The sequence below is a fragment of the Myripristis murdjan genome, chromosome 5, assembly GCF_902150065.1.
Source record: "Myripristis murdjan chromosome 5, fMyrMur1.1, whole genome shotgun sequence".
In the NCBI taxonomy this organism is placed as follows: Eukaryota; Metazoa; Chordata; class Actinopteri; order Holocentriformes; family Holocentridae; genus Myripristis; species Myripristis murdjan.
This window is the reverse complement of record NC_043984.1, coordinates 10668015-10673156: the sequence shown is the minus strand read 5'-3', so window position 1 is coordinate 10673156 and position 5142 is coordinate 10668015.

Here is a 5142-nt window from a genome sequence, read left to right as displayed (position 1 = left end):
TACAGAAAATCCGGAGTGGAGCCTGAAGTTATCTTGCTAAAGCCTGAATCCTGCTTCGTGATACAGGCCTCTGGTTTCACTGGAGGATGTGGTGGCAGAGACACAACTGTCCAAAATATTGACCATCATGGATAACCCCTGCCACCCCGTCCATGACATAATAAACAGGCAAAAGAACAACCTGAGCCACAGACTGATCCAGCCCCGCTGCCTTACAGAGCAGCACAGAAAATCCTTCTTACCAAGTGCAGTCAAGCTCTATAACTCTGCTCTGACAAGAAAGTTTTATTTAGTCACTGCCTCACCTACCTGTACTTAGCCTATAGTGCCTCAGCCTCTGTGGTCTTCATTGTATTTTATTTTACTTATTTTACTTGTGTTATGTGTGGCTGTTTTATGTGCTGCTATGGCATTACAATTTCCCTGCGGGGATTAATAAAGTTTCTATTTATCTATCTATCTTCTATCACACGCAGGCAGACAGTCGGCAGTTGGGATGGGAGTGGAAGAAGAGCGCCTCATTCCTCCTCCACTGGTCCCCTTTTATAATGCCTGCCCTGTTGGCTGGTCAAATCATGGCTGTCCTTCCGCAGTCCAGCCAATCGAGCACCGGATCACACTTTAGAAGGGCAAGTAAACAGAGACAAACACTCCAAATCAATATGGGAAAGTCTTGCAACAGCAAAGACCATCACATTAGCCGTTGGAATTTCGCATCCTGGCTAAGAACACTATCTTTGACCAATCTTTGCTGCCTTGGGGCTAGAAAGACTTGTGAGAGGGGCTACCAGGTCTTAGAAATTTCGGCAAAATCCCCTGTATCCACACATGCCTAAAAAATGGTGCAGCGCCCTTTTGGTAAGAAGAACAGGGAAATCTATCACTGCCTGCACTTTTGCCCCCATCGGACACCCCCTTTGTCTGTGGCTAATGTCATGTCGTGAGGTGGAACAACAGAGGAGAAAACAACTTGTTTTAACAACTAAAAGATGTCGAAAATCAAATATACAGCAGAGGAGCTGAGGCATCGTCATTTAGTGACACGGATGACTGTCAGAGATAGGGAATATGAATTTGCCAATGATTTTTACGAGAGTGGGGGAGTGTTGTACTGTTAAGTTTGTCAGCACTCAGTGGATTATCTGAGGAAACAGACCATTGTGGAGCTCAAGTCCCAAAGACATGACAACAGAAAGAAGAGTGGTTTGGGTAAGTAACATCTACTACCTATTGGCTGGTTAACAGTCAGAAATAATTTTAAATGTGCCGTCGTCACCGGTGATCTAGTTTCTGTCATGCTGACAGCTAACTCCCAAAGCTAAACTCTGTAGTGTGCAACGGTGTCGTGTGTATGTGTGTGTGAGACTGAGAGAGAGAGAGAGAGAGAGAGTGCGTGCATGTGTGTGCGTGTTAAAAATTGTTATTTTTGCTCCAGACACATTGATTCTTGTACTGGATAACTGTCTAAAACCTTAAAAGGAAAAAAAAAAAATCACTGTAGAATCCCACAGATTTTCCTCCTGAATCACAACAGAAAACCAGAAAAAAGTCTGCGGATTCTGTGAATGAGTGGGGGGGTTGCGTTGCAGGGGACAGTTCACCTCTGGGTCTCCCAAATGGAACGGACAAGGGGGGAACGGGGGATCCACTGTATAGACCAGTGGGCTAAAGTCAGTCACACCTCAGACTTTCTTCCAAATAACGCACATTTCATTCATAACATTATAAATACATGCCTATAATTCATGCATGTTTTTGTTTTTTCTGAATTGTGTGAAATGGCTAATAAAAATAGGTAATACAAAACGATTATGTGGTCACCAAGGTGAATTGGTTTAGTCTTGACTTCTGGTCATGAGTGACAGTGTTGGGGGATGGGAAATATGTTGATTGTCGAGTGCCAAATAAACACAGAGATGGACAGGAAAAGGTCAAAGCCATCAGGTGCCCAATTTAGGAAAACAAGAGGAAGAGGAGAAACGAGCAAAAGATAAAGGTATGCAACTATGTTCTCTCTGTATGATTATGTATCCATGTCATGAATGAAGGACTAAAGTGAATTGGTGGGTATAACTCTTACGTTTGTTAGCTTTCTTGCTATGATGCTTGCTATGCTTATACAACAATAATTCAGTCTTAACAAACACAAGATCTAATTTCACCATAAGATTGTGCTTTGCAACAAAACTGTTACAAGTTCAGTTATTATTTATTTCCATCATTGGGGTTAACGTTGGGCATTGTAATTAGCCAATGGAATGTTCATATCTGTAGGTAGTTTCAAAGACGAACATTTGCCATTTGCTACAACTCTATTTGGCGACAAAGTATAGTTTAACAAGTCATAACTAAAAGTGTGCCATGCATAGAATTCGAGGCAGTAACCAAGGAGCTAATTGTTCGTCCCTGAAAGATAGATTAATATAGCGTCTAATCACAGACATTTAGCATGTAAGGGCATGTTTATTTAAATTTGCAATTCATGGATGTTTTGTATAAGAAGGAGATCAAAGCAATGAAGATCCGAAAATTCCAGAGGGATGCGGAAGACTACCAGCTGGTCAGAATCTACCCGTGGCAAGAGGAGAAACACTGCACCCATTAGGCCTTAACCAAGAAAATGAGATCAGGCATTTTCTGTAATATATTCTGCACATTCTTGTGGACAGAGGTATACCCAACATTTTAATCATGAATTTCATGTACTTGTGGTGATGTTCATCATATCTGATAACCAGTAACTTAATGTATTGCTTACTCGTTTTAAAATTCATTCAAGATCATGCTCTAAATGTACTATGTAATGCATTATATGCTTCTGTAAATGTTTTAAATGTTACTCAATGTAGGCTGTTTAATGGCTTCGCCCATCACCCAATGCAGGCAACTTAATTATGGCAATGGCCTGCACCTGGTGGACAGAATCAACCCATATATGAGGCCATTGTTGACTTGAACTTGACAAAGATCACACGCTGATTGAAATGTTGTTTTAATAATAAAGGTCTAATACGGAGCACTGGTGTGCGATCAGGATGAGAAGCTGCCATCTACCTCATCAGCGACACAGGCCTCTTCTGGAATGGTCTCAACCCTTCAGGATGAGCTACCATCTATGTCTTCAGCTACTCATATGTCTCCACAAATAAATCCACAAATATCTGATATTGAGAATGAAAACCTCTTTCCTTCTACTTCTCCCCAGCATGAGCCTTCAGGTGGGTTTTTGCGTGTGTGTGTGTGTGTGTGTGTGTGTGTGTGTGTGTGGAGGGGGTATGCCTAGGCTAAAAGGCAACTGGACAACTGCAATTTAATGTAATTTTAATATTTCTGATCATTTCTGAGTAGGCCTATGTGTTATGTTCCACTGATATGTGCTTTGAGTAATGTGCCGATATGCTGTCTGATAGAAATGCGTGGAGCTGAACCTCCCCTGAGCCCCACTGCTGAGGATGAGCCTCTGTCAACCGACCCTGCTAACTGGCCCTCACATGTGACTGAGGATTCGGTCTGAGCTGGTTCGCAAAGGACCAAGTAGGTTGCCACCAGGCTTTGTTTTCCATAAGAATGAGAGTGATGGGAGAAGTTGCCACCACCGATATTTTAAGAAGACATTAGTTAGTGGTGAAAAGATGGCAAGAAGTTGGCTGATGTATTCCATGAAGAACAACAGCCTCTTTTGCTTCTGCTACAAATTGTTTTCCAAGAGGAAGTTCAGGAATGGTAAATTGGGAACATGCGAGCGCTTTCCTCACATCACATGAAAACAGTCCAGAACACCTCAATTGCATGAAAGCATGGAAGGAACTGTCAGTGAGGTTAAAAAGAAACCTCACACAGAAACAGTGTTCACACCATGAAATGGGAATTTTCTCAAAGAGGTCAAACTCATGGCCAAGTTTGATCCCATTATGAAAGATCACCTTAACCATGTTGAAAGAGGAACAGCAAGTCACAACAGCTACCTAGGCCATCACGTGCAGAATGAGCTGATTGATTTGTTGAGCAGCAAAATCATATCTACTATAGTGGATGACATCAAGCAAACAAAGTTTTTTCAACAATTCTGGACTGCACACCAGATATAAGACACACAGAGCAGTTGTCAGAGGTCATTAGAGTGGTGTCACTGATGGAGAAACCCCATATCAGGGAACATTTTATGGGATTTTTGGAGGCAGAGGAGTCCACAGGCCAGCACTTGGCATCCATGTGTTATGCTAGAAGCACAGGGATAAACTGGACCCACAAGGCGGAGTGCAAAAAGGAACACAGTTTAATGGGGGTTAAAAGGGACTTGAGGGACAAAAACAAGAACAGAAAAAACACGGGAGATCCACCGGCGAGGCTGGACGTGGCAGGCAGGGCAAGGAGGAGCAGGCAGGGCACGGAGAGGCAGGCAGGGCACGGAGGGGCAGGCAGGGCTCGGAGAGGCAGGCAGGGCACGGAGAGGCAGGCAGGGCACGGAGAGGCAGGCAGGCAGGGTCTGAGGGAAACAGGGAAATCCAGGAGTTACAAAATAGCAGGGAGAGATGTAGCAAACGCTAACGAGAGAGCCGAGTAGTTACCACGCTAGGGTTAACGACGAACTGGCGATGAGTGGAGGTCTGGACCAGGAATATAAAGGCGGTAGATTGATGGGATGATGACAGGATGAGGACCAGGTGCGTGAGTGGAACAGGTGAGGGAGATGAGCCTGCCACGCCCAGCCTAAAAGGCAGAAGGACAACACAAAGGGGAGGGGAAAACAGAGGAGAAAAACACACAGACAGGGACAGGAGGAGGCGGCACCTAACAGTACCCCCCCTTCAACGGGAGCCTCCTGGCGACCCACCAGGCTTGTCAGGGTTGTCTCGATGGAAGTCTCTGATGAGGTCAGGGCTCAGGATGAAGGCGCGTGGCACCCAGGAGCGCGCCTCTGGCCCATACCCCTCCCAGTCCACCAGGTATTGGAGGCCACGCCCACGGCGCCGGACATCCACCAGGCGGCGCACGTCGTATGCAGGGTGATTGTCAATGAGACGGGGGGGTGGAGGGGGTTCGGACGGAGGGCACAGAGGACTGACAGAGACAGGCTTGAGTTGTGACACATGGAAGGTGGGGTGAATCTTAAGATTATCCGGGAGAGACAATTTGACTGCA